This window comes from Canis lupus, chromosome 32 (genome assembly GCF_003254725.2).
Source record: "Canis lupus dingo isolate Sandy chromosome 32, ASM325472v2, whole genome shotgun sequence".
NCBI lineage: Eukaryota > Metazoa > Chordata > Mammalia > Carnivora > Canidae > Canis > Canis lupus.
Genome location: NC_064274.1, coordinates 29600445 through 29619655, shown reverse-complemented (window position 1 = coordinate 29619655; position 19211 = coordinate 29600445). Strand labels below are relative to the sequence as shown.

The window sequence follows — 19211 nt, the reverse complement described above, 5'->3', positions numbered from 1 at the left end:
AGATATCTGGAAGAGAGGCCTTTAATTTAATCAATGGAATAATGCATTATTCTTTTGCTAGAGACAAAAGTTATAAAAATGGCAAAGAGAAAATGAGCCCAAATTTAGCTCTCAGAATCACTGCTTAAAGTTAAGGGTTATATTACTGCACTCCAGATGGTAAAACTGACCCTTTGTGAAAGATTTATAATTCACATTCAAATTGGAATATTGTGTTATATAAGGAATTTAAAAATGACTATTTTTCTTACTTTCACAATCAAAAAGAAAAAGATTCACTTACATAGAGACAAAATTCTGGCTTTTGATTATTTACAAAAGAGTATAATCAAACCAGATTTTTGAAAAATGCATAATGGTATGGAAACTAGTAGATGGAAATCTCTTAATCAAGGAAAAAATTGTTTCTGGAAGAATAATTTGAGATTACTTTGCTATAGTTCAAGTGAATAATAAAGTTTTTTTTTTTTAATCCAGGAGAGATAAAAAACTGAGGATGTTTTTCCATAGAGCAAAAAGGTTTTCTTTACAAACATTTATTACTTATGTCTCATAAGCCATAAGTTATTTGAAACCAGGCATGTTGTAATCTTCTACTTTATTACTCATAATTCTATGTGTATTAAGTAGGTGCTCAAACATTTGAGTAAAGAATACATGAGCATAATGTAGATTTGAAAAAAATAATAATGTTTTACCTGCTATGTTTTCTTTGAAGTGTTTCATCTGTCCTCTGCTTTTGGAAAAAACTGAATTTAGCACTGAAAAATGCTTTAGAAGGAAATGGAATACATTAGAATTTATGTGATCTCTTTTCTAGTAAAAGGAACTACATTTAGGAAGAGAAGAATGTGAGTGGATTCTCTTTTGGCTAAGTTTAATAAGAAGCAGATCTTACAGGGTCCTGATATCATATACTTGCATTTTGCTTTAATCCTTCACTCTATGATATCTCCAACATTATGGCACTGAAGTCATGCTTTCTGTAAAGTAATAAGTCACAAGATTGCTATCTCCTTCCCAGTCATTTTAAAGTGTCCTTTAGACTGTAGGATCTAATACAGCAATATTTTTAAAATAGAAGATTTATAAAATTTGCACATTCAGCCCTGGGTATATAGACATGTCCATGACTGACTACTCAAGTCAACTAGCTCCAAGTTAGGCAAAATTACATATGGGAAGTCTAAGGGGATTATTTAATGAGCAATGTCACTTCTTTACTGCTAGTACATATAAGGTAGTACTTCAACCACAAGGGTGGGTTTAGTTTTAATATAAATATTAACTAGAACAAGGGATGCTGCTGAGTTGGGGCTGCTAGGGGTACAAGGATAGAGGGTGAAATGGGAAGCTGAAAACCATCTCAAAACAGTGGGAGGTGGGTGAGCACTGAGCTGGGCAGCACAAATGAAAAAGGAATTAAAAGAGGCTCTGCCATCCAAGTATCAGGGAGGATGTAGAGCAACTGGACTCTCTTACAAAACTGCTGGGAGTTTAAATTGCTGTGACCACTTTGAAAAATTGTGTGTCAGTAACCATTAAAGCTGAACATTTGCAAATCATATGAACCAGCCTTCTCCTAGGTACACATTCATCAGACATTTGTAGATAGTAACCAAACTACTCGAGCAAATATGTTGCAGCAGTATCTGTTATAGCCAAAAAATTGGATCAAACCCTAATATCCATCAATAGTAACATGGATAAATAAATTGTGTTATATTTAATACTGTATATATAAGAAATTCATACAGTAACAAGAATAAATGTGCATACCATATGCAAAAAATATGAATCTCACAAACATAGTGTTGAGCAAAGAAGTCAGGGAAAGACAAATCTGTATTGTTTGATTCCATTTATATAAAGTTAAAATGAAGCAGGTCAATCTATTGTAGTTCTCAAATGGGGAATGGCAAGAGGGAGTTATGACTGTTTCCTGATCTGAGCATGGGTTGCAGGAGTGTTCATTTATTTTTTATTATTTTATTTTATTATTATTTTTTGTGAGCGTTCATTAAAAAAAATTATGGAGCTGTGGCTCCTGTGAGGCTTAGTTCGTTAAGCTTCCTCTGACTCTTGATTTCAGCTCAGGTCATAATCTCAGGGTAATAAGATCAAGTCCTGTGTCAGGCCCTGCATCAGGCTCTGTCCTGGGCTTGGAGCCTGCTTAAGATTCTCTCTCTCCTCTCCCTGTGCGCCTCCCCCTCCTCCTCGCTTGCCCCCCCCCTCTAAAAAATAAAAGAAAAAAGAAAAAAACATTTATAGAATTGTACGCTTATGATTTGTGCAGTTTTTAATTTTTGTATGCATGTTAACCTTCAATAAAATATTTACTCTCCTCCTCAAAAAAATATAGGTCCTGTGGAAGCTTGGGAACTCAAGCCATAAAAGAAGAGCTTTAGGAAGAAAGGGTGATGTAGAGCTTTGAACAGGAAGGAAAATTGGGCAGTATAGTCAATGTATCCAGTCTATCATCACTTAAGGGAATAGAATGAGTATTTCGGTAAAAGCTTAGGTCATGATAAATAACAATATAGGGGATCCCTGGGTGGCGCAGTGGTTTGGCGCCTGCCTTTGGCCTAGGGCGCGATCCTGGAGACCCGGGATCGAATCCCACATCGGGCTCCCGGTGCATGGAGCCTGCTTCTCCCTCTGCCTATGTCTCTGCCTCTCTCTCTCTCTCTCTGTGACTATCATAAATAAATAAAAATTAAAAAAAAAACAATATAGACTGACCATTATTATTTAAAAGATGAGGAGATTCAAGCTTGAGTCAGAATAGACACAAATATGGACACAAATATTCTTTTTTTATTTTTAAATATTTTATTTATTTATTCATGAGAGACACACAGAGAGAGGCAGAGACACAGGCAGAGGGAGAAGCAGGCTTCCCCCGGAGCCTGATGCGGGACTCAATCCCAGGACCCCAGGATCATGCCCGAGCCAAAGGCAGATACTTAACCACTGAGCCACCCAGGTGTCCCACAAATATGGATTTCAAATGAGTAAGACCAGAGGCAGGGACAAGCTGGAATGCCAGAGGTCAGAAAGCAAAACTTTCTATTGAGGTATGAGCAGTGTATCACACAGTGGCTTGGAATGGCCTGCCAAATCCCATTTGGGTTTAAGGTTCTTTTGCCGATGAGTGAGGCTTTGATTACTTTTTATGGTTTATACAGAAGGCTAGAGAAAAAGATGACATGACTTGCCATTTTATTTATAAATCACTTTCTCATGTAAGTCATGCCCTGTATTTGTAAATTTCCCCCTATTTTTCAAACTATGTTCTGACTTCTACATGTAAATCATGATGTAACAAGTACACCAGCTTTTATCTGTCCATTTAATTCTGAGTCTCTCATCAACACAGGACTATAATTAAGATGGGCGAGACCCAAAGTAAAATTTGTACTGATTCATGGATCCTATGTAAAGTGAAGCAATAATAAAAGTTAACAATTATTGAGTACTTGCTGTATATGAGACATGGGCCTTAGCACTTTGCATACATATATAGTCTTGTTTAATCCTTACAGTTACCAGGAAACTTAGAAAAAAAGGTACTCAGTGATGAGGAGCAGAGCAGAGTTCAAGGCCAGGTTAGTCTGATTTTAAACTGTGTGCTGTTTTATTCTGTTAACTATATTTAACCATCACACATAAAAATACTTTGAAATCTCAGTGAATGTACCTGTGTGTCCCTTAGCTCAGCCTTTACCATAAAGAGAAAGCCATCTTCATCACCCAGTTAGATTTATTTATTTATTTTTTTTTGTTTTGTTTTTTAATGAAAGCTGAAGTATATCCATAGGAAGTACTCAGAAGGTGACAGAGGCAGTGGGAGCTTTTTCTCAGGCAAAGGCTGGGTGATCAGTTGGCAAAGACATCAATATAATGCAGCTCCTGCACACCTGAACGGAGCTCCTTACTGGAAATCTCTCTGTGTTGCCTGTGGCTTCCTCTCTCCACTCCCGTGGGCAAGGTCCTGTTTCTCTTTTATCATTCCTCAATGCAAGCTGTAGTCTCTTCTTTTCTCTCCCTAATAATCCATAAAAAATAAAGCCTGATATTTTTCTCTTTTCCAAGGAAAAATTAGTGGCAAATCTTTAAATGCGCCATTTCTTCATTTCTGTGGGGACGAGATCAACACACACAGAAGTCATCATCTTAAATACCTACAGAAAGTAGACAAATGACTGAAAGAGGGTGGTGGTGAGGCCTTGTTATCTCCGGTTTTTATGTAGCAAAATAGGGTTAAATGTGTGCATATGAGTGTGTGTGTGTGTGTGTGTGTGTAGGGGGTGTGGATTTGAAAGCCTAAAATCTGTTCTCTGATTCCAAGAAGAAGGGCTGGAAGCTGCATTTGTACAGCACTTTCCATTAGATGAAGAAAGTGAAGCCTGCGGAGGGTGAAGGCCGGCAGTGTAGGACTGATGGGAAATGTGGTGAATTGGAGAAATTAAGCTCTCCCTAAGGAAGCAGCTTCTACTAGCTCCAGTTGATGGCTGCCAGTTGGCAATGAGGACAGTTGCCAGATCTTCTGAGTTTTCAGAAGATGGAAATCCAGATTTCTTAAAATGGGAAATCTCCTATTTTTAAAACACTGTGTGGGCCAAAGCAAACACGTTTGTGGGCTGAATTCAGTCTGTGGCCTACCATTTTGAGACCTTTGATTTATAGTCCTCACAAAACATGACATTTCTGTTCCAATTTGTAATCTCAAGGCTTGTTACTTCCAGACTCAGTTCATTTTGGTACTTCACCTTCCTCCTTCACTCCTTTATTATTTACACACATGTCTGACTCCCCCTCATGCTTCTACCTTATCCTAATGGCACAGCTTGCATCTTTTTCAATTTTCTGTCTTCTCTGAGGATTACTATAGTGCTTTAAATAGTTGCAATACTCAGGAAGTGCTGGTTAAACAAATGTTTGTTAAGTAATGCATTTTCAAAGCTGGTCAAAGGAAACCTGAAACTCTACTTGGGGTCCATTTACAGAAACACAATTTGCCAAAAAAACAAAGTTCTGAAAGCCATTTTGGGATTTCTACCTCCAGTGATAGTTGACTATAATTCAGCCCAACTTTCTTGTAAAATAAACTAAAATATCTCTACAAAATTTGGAAAACATTTTATTAATAGCATCAAAGACTTAACAAGATAGTGAGGAATTGCTTTGAGAGAACAGGGATAGAGTAAGAGCATAAACTGGTGAACTGAGAAGTCTTTTATCCCAGGGGCATTAGCCACATGTAGGAGGTGATAGAGAAGAGGAGGAAGAGCTCCAAAAGTGGGGTAAGAATGGAAAACAAGATGGAGACCTTGGAGACTCACCCACTGCCCCTTGGCTCAGATTCTCCTCATGTCCTTGCCTCCCCCATATTGGATATGTGGTTTTTCTTGGGAAATAGCTGAGAAGTGCTTTTGGCTTTGGAGGGACAAGAGTAGAAGCTCAGTAATATCTGAGGTCAGAAACCTCATGTGATATACCCTTTGTCCTGAGACAGGTTGGTGACTTGGCTTTCCCCATTCAGCTTCCTTCTTTTATAACTCACTCTGATAAGGCTAATCTTACGTAAAATAATTCTTAAGCCTGTGGTCAATGGAACTGTTAAAGCTCTACTGAACATTAGCCTGAAGTAGAACCAATCTTATGCTTCAGTCTTCACCTTTTGAAAGCACCTGTCTACATCCCTTTCCAGCTAGTTCCCTCCCCTCAGATTGAAAGGTCTACTGGGCCAAGGGCATATGCCCATTGACAGCTTGTTCTGTACTCTCTCTCCATCTCCCAACCATGCTCAGGGTACAGGACAGTGGAATTTCTTACCAAATAATTCCAAAGCCCATCTCGCAGGCTTCCAACACTTCTTCCTTGGGCCCATCCTCCAAAGGGCATGTTTCATTATTGGGATTTGCATCTGTAGATCCCAGAAGGTCACCAAGAGGTAGGTTGTATGACTGCATGTGGGAAGTTGGGGCAGGTGTGGACAGACTTTGGTGGTGAGGTTAGGTGCCCACAAGACCCCACATGGTGCTTGATTACAGTACTTAAAGCAGTAACTAACAAGAAATAATTAGTCACTCTAGGAACTTTGTGGAGTTGGTGTTGTGTAAGGTTCCCTGAATTGGACTCGTTGCTATGATAACATGAGAGTAGCCAACTCACGTTGACAAAATTGTACTTAACATCAGTCTTGTTGTAAGACTTGGATTCCTAAATCAGAGAAAGTTCCTCTTCAGGTTCAAGATGTGGAATAGTTGTCTATATATTGGGTGGCCTGGAAAATGGAATAAATGAGGTGATTAAACTATATAGCCTGTCTGGATCTTAGCCCACAGCCCCACTGCCAGACCTTTCCTGATGTCATATTCTATCCACATGCAAGATTTTCACCTAATACTAACTTCCAGGAATTCATTTATTGTGTCTCAGAACCAGATATGTTAGTGACAAGAGTAAGAAAATGTATGTAATGTTAGCAATGAGCTACGTATTCTGTTAATTATAGTAAATGAAATCTCAAAAAGTGAGACCTTAAATATTCTTTGTGATGTCAACATGCTTCTGGAAAAATTATATCCTTTTCACAAACAAGCACTTTGGCCTTTAATGATGATTATTTAAGGATTTTGGAATAACATGCCAAACGTATCATGTTGGGAGAATTGAATAAAATTTATTTAAAAAAATTTCCCTCTCAAGATTATAAACTCTAACTGCATATATTTGGTAGATATATTCTATCAATGAGATGCTAAACTTTGATGATCTTAAAGTTCTCATTCTGTTGAATACTTGGTTTAATGGAGAGGTTTCATAATAAAGTTTTTTAAAAATGGAAGTAAAATTCACAAAATACACAACCACTTTGAAGTGTACAGTTTAGTGTCATTTAAGGTATCCATTATGTTTTGCAACCACCACCTCTCTTTAGTTTCAGAAATTTTTCATCACCCTGGGGCAAAGCCTCTATGCCCATGAAGTAGTCACTTCTCTCTTTTTCTCATCCTATCTTCTACTAATATGCTTTTGGTTTCTATAGATTTGCCTATTCTGGATATTATATTATATTGAGTCATATAATATGTGGTCTTTTGCGTCTGGCTTCTTTTACTTAGCATGATGTTTTTATGGTTCATCTGCATTGTAGCATGTATCAAACACTTCATTCCTTTTGTGACTGAATAATATTCCATTGTAGGAATATACCATATTTTATTTGTTCATTCATTCATTCATTCATTCATTGGTATTTGGGTTGTTTCCAGTTATTTGCTATTATAAATAACGCTGCTATAAACATACATGTACAAGTTTTTGTGTAGGCACATGTTTTCAATTCTCTTGGGTAGCGTCTAGGACTAGATTTGCTGGCTCATATAGTAATTCTATGTTGAACTCGCTTTTTTTCTTTTTAATGTTTAACAGTTTGAAGAACTACCAGACTCTTCCTAAGTGGCTTGACTATTTTGTATTCCCATCAGCAGTATATGAAGGCTTTAATTTTTCTCCACATCCTTGATGTCACTTGTTATCTGTATTTTTTATTATAGTCATCTTAGTGAATGTGAAATAGTATCTTTGCAGTTTTGATGTTTCCCTAATGGCTAATGATGTTGTGCATTTTTCATGTATTTATTGGCCATTTGTGTATCTTCTTTGGAAAAATGTCTATTTAGATTCTTCGCTCATTTTTAAATTGGGTTACTTATTTTTTTATTATGGAGATGTGAGAGTTCTTTGGATTCTCCAAATGCAAACCCCCCAAATCAGATACACAAGTTGCAAATATTTTCTCTCATTTTGTGGATTGTATTGCATTCTTGATCTTTGAAACATAAAAGTTTTAAATCTTGATGAAGCCAAATTTATATATTTTTCATTTGTTGCTTGTGCTATTGATGTTGTATCTAAGAAATCATTGCCCAAACCAAGGTCATGAAGATTTATCCTGATGTTTCTTCTAAAGACTTTATAGATTAAGGACTCTAATTATTTTGGGTTAATCTTTTTAATATGGTATGAAGTAGGGTCCAATATCATTCTTTTGCATGTGAATATCCAGTTCTTCATGTCATATATTATTTTTTTCTAATATTCTGAACTTTTTCTCTACAAATGTTTTTCTGCTGTATTTCTCCTTTCCTGTCAATGGTACCATCACTTATCCACAAACTGGAAACCTGGAGTTACTCATCCTCTTTATTTGAATATTTTAGCCCCAGGTTTACTATCTCTGTCACTGCTCCCTTCAAATTTTTTAATGATTTCAATGTCCATGCAGATGATTATTCCAATATTCCTGTCTCAGTTTTTTATTTAACCTTATGATCTTGTTGTACAGCTTACCTCAGCCACTTGTATCCAAGGTTATATTCTAGATCAGTAGTCCTCAATTAGAATTAGAATTAGCTCTCAATTAGACAAGCTAGGGGGATTTTAAGTGATACCAATGACAGGCCTCCTCCAACCTAATTATATCAAAATCTCCTGGGATATGACCTGAGCATCATTATTTCTAATATGCCACCAGGACTGTGAAACACTGCCCCAGACATTGCCACTACTAGTAACTTTAATACTTACCTTATATCAAGTATTCCACTCTCCAGCCACCACCTCCTAATTTTCCATCTTGCTGCTTTAAATGGACTCATTCCAACAACTCTTCTACTGCGATCTAGAACTCATTCATTTAGCATCTTTTCATTGTTCTTCACAGCCTTAGTGTCCATACTTCTCTTTGTGGTACTCTGTTGGAGTAACGGCTTCCAGTGAATCATGTTGCCAGTATCCAAACCTTTGTGAAATCCTCTCCCCTTGAAATAGGGTTAGACAGAAGACTTGCTTTAACCACTAAATGTGGTGATGGTGTTAATGACACTGCTCTTTGAGAAAAACCCCAGCTACCCTGCTGGAGAGACCATGTGAAAAGACCATACAAGAGACTAAGTGGAGAGGGAGAGGCCCTGAGGAAACAATGCAGTAGAGCAGAGGAACTCAAGTGACAGTGAGAATCGAGGCTTCGGACAATCCAACTTATTCCAATGTGTAGCCAGAGTTGAGGATCACTGATTTACCTGCTGATGACTCCCAAATATGTATCTCTATTGTCCAAAAGAATTTTCTGTAAAGTTCTAGAAGGTTCTCTTTGATCTACCTTCCACCGTGTTATCCAACATCATCCCCAGTTCTCTCCCCTTGTTTATTCTACTCTGCTACATTGACCTCCTTGCTTTTCCTCAAACACACAATGTATATACACGCTCCAGGGCCTTAGCCTATTCCTCCTTTATGCGATACATTCCCTCCAGATGTTCACATTATCCACGTCTTACTCCATCATCATCTGGTTTTGCTCAATGCAATGAAATAAGTGCTGTAATTGAGTTAATTTTGCTAGTCTTGTTGAAATGTCAACTAACATAGATTTATTAGAATATGTGAATATAAGCAAATAACAAGTGTTACAGTGCCCATTGTGGTGAGGATATGAAGCAAGGGAAATTGCTATGTATTGATAGTGGGTGTATAAATTGGCACAACAGCTTTGGAGAGTAATATGACATTATCTACCAAAATTGATGATATATACATTCTATGAAGTAGAAATATAGCTCTGGTGGTTTTAAAATACATCCACAAATTCTTTGATAGTTCTCCCTTTAATAGGTGGGGCTTAGTTCTCAGCCATTTGAGGAAGGGCTAGGCTTAGTGACTCAGTTCTAGTGAATAGATATGATGGAAATGACAGTATGTGACTTCCAAGACTGGTTATAAAAGGCATTGAAGTTTCTCCCTTACCCTCTTTCTTGGTTCACTTGTTCTGTGGAGAAGCTAGATGCCATGTCATAGGGACATTCAAACAACCCTTTGGAAAGAACCAAGTGACAAGGAACTGCAGTCTCCTGAAAAGAGTAAGGAAAAAATTAGAGCTTCGTGCCATGTTAATGGACCACGTGAGTGAGCCATCTTTGAAGATTCTCCAGCCCTAGTCAAGCCTTCAGATGACTATAGCTGCAGCTGACATCCTGGCTTCAACTTCACGAGAGACTCTGAGCAAGAACCACCCAGCTAAGCTATTTCCAAATTCCTGTTATATAGACTGTGAAATAATATAAGTGTGTTGTTTTAGGCTGCTAAGTTTGGTGAAAATTTGTTGCACAAGAGATAAGTAATATAATAGCCTAGATTAATTCTTGCACCTGTGTAAAAATAGATGTACAAAAGAATGATTATAGCAGCAATACTTGAAATGGAGGGGAAAAAGGAAAATATCAGAGACACCCAAATATCAATCAACAGAAGAATGGATAAATAAAAAAAAATTTTGCAACAACACATCAATTTTAATTCTAGCCACCTGAAGCTATACAAGGGTACACTTTATCAACTTCATGGGACTGTTGTACACATTCAATAAAGTGACAACTGTGCAATACCACTTAGTATCTCACAATCAGGAACATACTTTTGAATTGTTTAAACACAATCCACAGAATTAAAAACAAAATCAGAAGTCATTCACCGTTATACTAATTGTCATTTAAAAGGTTTACACTTACTACTTGATGTAACAGTCAATACCTAGTATGGGATATCAAAAGTGACTCATCCTGTAGAGAAGTGACTCATCTATAGAGAAGGTTTCTCAAGCAAGTGTGTGACTAGCCAGAGGAGGGCGCCACCAGGACCAGGACCAGGACCAGAGTGGCAAGGAAAGTTCTACCACAGTTTCTGTAGTTTTCACTGTTTTTTAAATTTGTCAGTTAGAGGTAAACGGTGAGAATGCTTATTATACATTGTATGGTATAATCACATAATGGTATATGTACAATTATAAAAATGTTTGAAGAGAGTGACATCTTGAATAGATATTTCAAATACAATGTTGAAAAAACCTACACTTATACGCATACTATATTTATATAAAGAAACGTATAAAGCTAAATACTAGATTGCTTATGAATATATATGTATATGATAAAATTAAAGTAATGCAAGGGAAATTTAGCATTATATTCAAGATGTGGTATATTAGTTATCTATTGTTTAATAATTAACTATCCCCCAAAGTGGCTTAAAACAGTAATTATTCTCACAGTTTTTGTGAGGTAGCAACTTGGGAGCAGTTTACCTGGGTACTTCCGGTTCTAGATCTTTCATAAAGTTTCATTTAAGACATTGGCTGGCCCTTCCATTGTCGGAAGGCTTAAAAGGGGCAGGAGGATCCAAAAATCCAAAGTTTGGCAAGTTGGTGCTAGTTATTGACAAGAAGTTTCAATTCCTGCCCATATGGGTTTCTTCTTAGGCTGTTTGAATGTCTTCATGATGTGAAGACTTTCCTCAGAGAGAGAAAAACACACTCATCCTCTCCTGAGGCCTCCAAATCCTCATTGTAGAACAGCATCAGATTGAAGTCAAGAATTTTATTCCCTAAATGAGATCCAGGTGTGAATGAGGCTCTTTGGGTGTGGTTCCTTGATGAGAACTTCAAGTTTCTCTCTTTAAGTACAGTTACTTTCTATATAAATGCCTATGAACTAAAGAAACAAGTTATCTGCCCCATTACTTGCTCAACATATGATAGTGGGACAGGTATAGAATAACTGCTTTAGTCATTCTTATTTAATTAAAAGTGGGAAGAAAATATCACTAGGAATGACTGGTTTGCAGTTCTGAAATTCACCTGAGCACATGTCAGAAGTTCTTTGATTAGGGCTGAGGGTTATTCCTTCCTGGGAATGATTCTCCATAACTTTTGGCTCTGCCTTCTGACCCTTTGGTTCTGTGCTTCGAGTTATTTTTTTCTTTACCATGAAATATATCTTGTATTTTTAGCTTCACAGTTTTCTTAGCTTGCTTCCTGCCTGTAGAGATTTTAGAGTCCAAAGGCTCCTTTTGTACTCTCCTTTCGTTCAAAGCTGATGTTTTCTCCAGTATAATTTTCTTGAAAAGTTTGTTGGTCTCTTATAAATATTATCAGGGTTCATTCCCCTGAGATAAGTCATATTCTACTCTAGGTTTATATTGAGACCACTGAGGGAAAGCATCCTTAAACTTTGTATATGCCCTATTGCTTGATTAAACAGCTCTCTGAGGTATCCCTTTAGATATTTCTGAGTTCTTAACAAAAGATAGTATACTTAAGCTTTTCTGTTTTTCTGTAAGTTACTGGATTTGATCTTGTCCAAAAGCCATTTCTTAAAAGTAGTATCAATTGTCACCTGGAAAAGATGGAAAATTTCTCAGTCGCAACAATACCTGGTTTCTTTTTAAGAGTCATTCCTTTACTGAATCTATCTCCTTTTATATTTTACCACACACGATAAGAAGAAACTTGTTGGCACCTTCAGTGTTCTGAATGGAATCTTCTTGGCTTCATCATAAAGTTTTTCTACTTTCCATGTTACTGTAGGCAATAGTGTTGCAACATCTGCTACTACATGACAAGAATCTATTTCCTCATGGATGTTTTCCTCACTCTCCTTTAAGTCTCCATCTGAGGTCTCCCAGAAGGCCATGTGGCTTCTATTGACAGAGCATTCTAGATGCTCAGACTTTCACTGTTGTTCCCTTTAAAATTCTTCCACAAAGGGTTTGTGCATGTTCGGTTCTACAGATCATGCCAAGCCATTTTCTAAAGTGCTTGTGCAAATTTCCATTCTAATTGACAGGGTATGAGAGTTCTGGTTGCTCCACATTTGTTACATTTGTTACTGCCTGTGTCCTTTATCTGGCCATTCTGGTAGGTGAGTAGTGGTACAATATGATGGTTTCAATGTGCATTTTCCTATTTATGGGGTTGGACACCATTTAAAAATGTTTGTTGGCTATTTGCAGTTTTCCTTTTGTAAAAGTGCTTATTTAAGCATTTGCTTACTTTTCTATTGGGCTGTCTGGATATTTTTCTTTTTGAATAAATGAAAGTTCTTCATTTAATGTATTCCAATTTATCAATCATTTCATCTTTGGCTAGTGCTTTCTATGACTTATTTACAAAAAGCCTTGCCTTAATCTAAAGTTATGAAGATATTCTCCATCATCTTCTAAATACTTGATATTACTACTTTCTATATTTAGGTTTATAAACCATCTGCTTTTAATTTTTGTTCATTCCATGAAGAAAAGATTGAATTAATTTTTTTTTTCTATGCAAACATACAATTGTTCCAGTTGAATTGTTTGAAAAGTCCATCTTTTCCTCACTGCTCTTCAATGTCATTTCTTTCCCATTCTGTGTGGGTTAGTGTCTGGTCTCTTAATTCTGTTTCTTTGGCTTAATTTCTACCTCTGCAGTAAAACTAAACTATGTTATTATACCTTTATAATTTATTTTGCTATCTGATAGATCTAAGTCTTTTTTATTCTTCTTCATAAAAAGTATCTTAGCCGTTTCTACATGAAAAAATTTTTTTGTTTTGGAAATAGACAAAATAAAAAACTTGTGCATTGAATATATATAGAAGCTTCATTCGTATAGCAAAAACTGGAAACAATTCACATGTCCACTAACAAGTGTATGCATAAACAAGGTGTTGTATACAATGGACTATTGCTTTACAATAAACAAAATGGCATTACATACAACATTATGGATAAATCTCAAAAACAGTATGTTAAGCAAAGAAGTCAGGCATATAGGAATACATATCATATCCTTCTATTTTTATGAAGTTCCACAATAGGTAAAACTATTCTAAAATGACACAAAACACATTAACGGTTGCCTGGATTAGAGAATTCTTCAAATCATCCAATAGCTGAAAGATTGCCCTAATGCTATTTTATTCTTGTAAACTGAGATAGGACTAAAATCATGATTAGGAATATAGAGGTGCCTCGTAGTATAAGAATATACATTTTCTTGCCCTATAGTGTTTGTGGATTAGTAGATCCACACTTTCAAAGTAATAATAATAATAGCACCAATAAGATTTAAAATTTACAATACACTTAGTATTAGACACTGTAATGCTTTACACATATTATTCACTGCAAACCTATTATTATATTTGTTTTATAGATGAGAATATTGAGGCACAGAAAAGTTTTAGTGACTTATCCATAGTCACACAACTATTCAATGGCAGAGGTGAGTTATGAACCATGCAGTCTGGCCTTATAGTTTGTGCTTGTAACCATGATCTGAATCAATGCTACAAATATGTTCTGTTCACATAGCATTACAATTCTTTTTTTTGGCAAATTTGGTAAATTCTTTCTTTTTAAAAAAATATTTTATTTATTCATTCATGAGAGACACACAGAGAGAGGCAGACATAGGCAGAGGGAGAAGCAGGCTCCCTGTGGGAGCCCAATACAGGACTCCATTCTGGGACTCCAGGATCACAACCTGAGCCAAAGGCAGATGCTCAACCACTGAGCCACCCAGGTGTCCCTGATTTGGTAAATTTGATGAAGAGTTGCTTTTGTTAGAATCAGCCATTAAATTAGCAAATTTTGGGAAAATCTATTATTATCTTATTATTTAAGACTAATAAGATAATAATTTAAAATTTAATTTAATTAATAGTTAAAATTATTATTTAAGGTATGAGAAAAAAAGTTCATCTCCTTCCTCCAAATGAAACAAAACAAATACAGAACAATAAACAAACATAAAACTGATTCTTCAGAGAGGAATGGGATTTTGAAGGGCTTGTGTTATCTAGATGATTGGAGTCATACGGTTATAAACCCCTTGCTTAACCAGGCTTGTGTAAATGGGATCAGTACCTTGATCTGTCTGAAAAGGAATTTTTCAGCCTGTCACTAGAGCCAAATCCTACTTTTCTGCTCTTCTGTTCCTAAAGATATTCATAATTTGTTTGTGATTTATTGAAATTTGCCTGGCTGTGGGAGAACTGCATCTTCTAAATTCACTTCACTGCCTACTCCATTCTATTTGGGAAACTTTGTCTTCTTAAAAGATGTTTCTCTGGGACCACATTCTCATCTGAAGTTTATGAAATAGCATGCTCAATACGACACATAATTTATTCCAACATCTTCTTTATTAAAGTACACAGCGGGTGGTTGTGGGTGTGCAAAGATGGCCACAAACCTTCTCACACATTTACTTCTGTTGGAGAACTGTGGTGGCGAACTTTGGTTAAAATTGTGGTTTTAGGTACCTAAAAATTCGTGCTGCTAAAAGATATTTTCTAACCAAGTAAAATACTTCTGTGTCATATAATTAATATCTAAAAACAGCATAACATGATTATTCCAGCTATTTATTTAGGTCAGAGAATCTTTCTAAATACACATAAGACACTGGAGGGTACTTGGGTGGCTCAGTCAGTTGAGTGACAACTCTTGATTTGGGCCCAGGTCATGATCTCAGTGTCCTGAGATCAAGTCCTGGGTGGGGCTCTGCATTCAGCAGGGAGTGTGCTTGAGATTTTTTCCCTTTGCTACGCCCCACTGCTGGCGCCAGCACCGCCTGCACATGCTCTCTCTTTCTCTCTCAAATAAATAAGTAAATCTCAAAAAAAAAAAAATACATTACACATAAGACATTGATATTTTGAGTATGTGCTAGTTCACCTTCATTCTATATATTCTCTATTGATCAGCCTCTTAGAGTCAAATAGGAGTGGACGATGCCTTTTTCTAAAAAACAAAAACCAAAAACCAAACAGTTCTGCTTATTTAAAAAGCTCTTTTCTTCTATCTTCATTTTTTTTCTCTTTATCTTGTTTTTCTTCTGTTCACCTTCTTTCTCACTTCAACTTCCTTCTATGTTTCTCTATGAGAAGTCTGTTTATTTCTTTTTTTCGGGGGCCTGGAGATAGGTAACAGTAGTGCTAGCAGTAATGTTGAGTCCTGGGTCATGACTGGGGCTAGGCTAGGGAGAAGAGATGAGAGTAGCTTTACAGCTTGACTGGTTTATTGTTTTTGAGTTGCACCAATGGAAGGCATCAAAGAAACAGAACATATTTTATTCTGTTTAATATGCTTCAGTAGAAGGCATCCTAATTTTACATATCATGGGAGAAGGCATATATCTCCAATTCTTTCCCAATGGGTGTGTCAGTAAAATAGGAATGCACAAACATTTGAGAGACAGGGATTGTTATTGCAGGGCCTGCTTGAGTTATAGGGCATTACAGTGGTTTTAATAGTGCTTAGGATGCCGTAGCAGATGAAGACTGACTTCTTGTGACTGAGACTCTATTAGCTCTTATTGCTGTGATAACATATTACCATAAACTCAGGGGCTTCAACAACAGAAACACATTAATTACAGTTCTAATAGTCAGAAGTTCTAAAACCAAAGGGTTAGTAAGGCTGCATTCATTCTGGAGGTTCTAGGGGAGAATTCATCCCTTGACTTTTTCAGCTTCTGGGGCCTGCCCATATTTTTTTTTGCTTCCATCTTTGAAGCTAGTATTAAGCTAGTATTCATATCACTCTGACCTCTGCTTCTGTGGTCACATCTCCTCTCACTATGAGACTCTCTTTCTTGAAAAGGACCCTGGTGGTTATACTGGGGCCACCCACATGGTAGAAGAAAACCTCCCTATCACAAGATTCTTAACTTAATCACATCTGTAAATCCAAACATTCCCCATTTACAGGTTTTGGGGAGTAGGATGTGGATATCTTTAGAGGTCCATTATTCTTCCAATCACATATCTATTCTACAACTAGCTGCTTGCCTTTTCTTACTACTGATACCAGTCTTAGGCAAATCTGAGTCAGCTGGACTATAACATTTTTAGTGCTATTTTTACTTTTTTGAAAGCTTTTCCACCTAGGAACCAAAACAACTGTGCTCTGATGATTCTATACAACAATATGGGTTTAGATCCCCAGAGCTTTCTTGATCCATGTCTTCCCTGGGCTTGATGCAGAGAATCTACTGGATTTTGAAATATTAGTGATAATGACTGGTACATTTCTGAGGTATTGTGCCCACCAAAGAAATAAAACAAAACTAATCCTCTGGCTAAAGATCCCAAGTCCACAAAATTCCAACTCTGTCTCTCTACTAAGATCTGACAGTTCTGAGAGCTTGAAAGAGCTGTTAATGTACCTTCTCATGGCCAATTTGTATAGTGTCATAAGAACACTGCACCATCCAAATTAAATGTGTGACCTACTGTCAACATTAGTCAACACAAAAAATGGCCTTTCTACTGAAATTTCATAAGAGTGGTGACTTACCCCAAAGAAAGTTCTTCATTCTCTGTCTCCATACTTCCTTTAGAGAAGGTAGCATGGAGGGTGTGAGGGGGAATATGAGCTGAAAAAAGGGAGATGACAGACACTAGGTGGTGATTTGTAAGACATATTATTTCCATCCTACGGACAATGGAAAGTATTGAAGGAATTAAAGTAGATGAGGAGAGGAGGGCAAGCTGGAAGGCAAGGCTTATTGGTGGTATTTTGGTTTGGGGACACTAGGTGGATGGCAGCTCCATTTACTGAGATGGGAAACAAAGGAAAAGGTAGAGTTTGGAGGTAAGATGCAGGTTATGTTGAATTGCTTAGGAGATATTCAAGTAGAATTATCTAACAGGCAGTTTGCTATATATGTCTGAGGCTTGGGGGAGAGGTTTGGGCTTGCGATATGGATTTATTTCTCATCAGTTTATGGATGATAATTGTGACCACCATTGGAGATTGTGTACGGAGTTAGAAGATGGCATAAGATAAAGACCTAAGGAGACCTAAGGACCTAAACATTCAGAGAGCAGAGGAAAATACTTGCAAAGAAGACCAAGGAATGGTTTAGAGCGGTAACTGGTAATTCAAAAAGAGTTGACATATTAAAATTTGTACCTATTCTGTGGCTGCTATTTCTTAGAAACACGTTTAATCACAATTAAATGTGACTTGAAAATTGTTTCCTTATATGTAAAATGGGGCCAATGATTCCTTACTGGCATCACAGGGTTATGAGACGATGTATTGTCAAAAATTTTGTAAAGTGTTACACCAGTGGTTCTCAAGCTTGAGTTTGCATCAAAATCATTTGGAGGACTCCTTACAACACAGATCTGTGCTTCTGAATCATTAATAGTAGTTTCTGATTCAGTAGGTGTCAGTTGATTCTGTCTCAGTTGATGTCGCCAATCTGGGACCGCCCTTTAAAACAATGGTCTAAGGCAACTGTAAGGAATTTTGCCTTTGATTTTATAGCACAATTCACTGTTTTCCTCCGATGTTGTGTCTATTTTATCTCCTACTCTTTTTTCATTCCTGTCTTCTCCAAAAACAAATGTTGAAACGTCTTTACCCTGCTTCATACCTAGCCATATTTTTTGCGTTTGTGAGAGACAGCTTAGTGCAGTATTTCCTTGATTGCTTCCATTAATGAGCATCGACCTGACACTAGCTTAATTAAGAAGGATAAGAAAAATAGTGATAATTTTTTCGTGGGAAGGAGGAGATAAGAAGGGACTTTTTGGAATAAGAGGTACGATTTTTTCTTTTTCGAAGTCAATTAGATGTATAATGCTATTTGTTACCTACTTTCCAAAATCCTATTAGAGATCTTGTAATTTGACCCAGAAGGAGGAGAGTCAGGTAAAAGGAAAAATTGACCTCATTCTTCAGTACTTTCCTAAATCCTGAGAAATGTGTGTACCTCCACGCTGCCTTTTTCAATCCCACAAAACGGGGAATCAGGAAAACGCATTAGCACCCTAGTGCAGACTAGGAACACCGAGAGGGGAGGAGGAGACTCAGCCCCGTTCAAGAGAGAAGGAAACTGGGGGGAAGGGAGAGAAACTTCCCCCCAGTCGGAGGCTCTGCAGCGCGGCCGTGGGAGAGGAGGGAAGTGGGGACGTTTACCTCAGGCGTCAGTCAGACACTTCGCCTCGGGGCATGTGGGAAAGTGAACGAGGAGGGGGGGAAGGTCACGGTAGCTCCCGCCGCAGCTTTGGAGTGAGGATCTGGAGAGCCAGAGCTTTCTCTGCTTCACGTCTTCCCTCCCGGAGGCCATTTCTCCATATTTAACGGGGATAAAGAGGGGTCGTTGGGCCGAGACTGGATAAGGCAGAGCAGCCGCCTTCCTCACAGCCGACCCCGCTTCGGCCCCCGGCCCAGGCGGGAGACGCGGCCCTTGGGGACGCTGAAGTTACTCCGCGGAGGGGGAGGGGTCGCCGGGCTCCCCTCCAATCACGGTGGCCGCTTCCGCTATTTGCATATATTATGCTAATGTAGACCTCCCGCTCAGCTCCCCT

The 19211-nt window shown here is 37.6% G+C and overlaps 1 long non-coding RNA gene across 2 annotated transcripts; it reads right to left on the bottom strand.

The window, feature by feature from the left end:
- Positions 1 to 4145: 4145 nt before the first annotated feature.
- Positions 4146 to 19113, bottom strand: LOC112671630 (uncharacterized). 2 transcript variants are annotated; one of them, XR_003143751.3, is made up of 4 exons: positions 18820 to 19113; positions 9817 to 9920; positions 8599 to 8831; positions 4146 to 6289 (listed from the first exon to the last, which is right to left on the bottom strand). It is a non-coding gene; the product is annotated as an uncharacterized LOC112671630 (long non-coding RNA). The 2 variants fall into 2 exon arrangements; XR_003143750.3 differs by having other exon boundaries at positions 8599 to 8765; positions 18820 to 19110.
- Between the last annotated feature and the right edge of the window lie 98 nt (positions 19114 to 19211).